Source organism: Corapipo altera, unplaced genomic scaffold, assembly GCF_003945725.1.
Source record: "Corapipo altera isolate COAL_440 unplaced genomic scaffold, ASM394572v1 295, whole genome shotgun sequence".
Taxonomy (NCBI): Eukaryota; Metazoa; Chordata; class Aves; order Passeriformes; family Pipridae; genus Corapipo; species Corapipo altera.
Genome location: NW_020884936.1, coordinates 3,638,671 through 3,638,907, shown reverse-complemented (window position 1 = coordinate 3,638,907; position 237 = coordinate 3,638,671).

Genomic DNA, 237 nt, shown 5'->3' with positions numbered 1-237 from the left:
AGGGCACACAGTCCCATGGAAGGGACACCATGATTCTCTCCCTTCTCGGGGAACGCAGCCCCGTGGTCATGACATCCATCATCAGGGCACACAGTTCTATGGAAGGGACACCATGATTCTCTCTTTTCTCGGGGGACACAGCCCCATGGTCGTGACATCCATCATCAGGGCACACAGTCCCATGGAAGGACACCATGATCCTCTCCCTTCTCAGGAGGGACAGCCCCGTGGTCATGG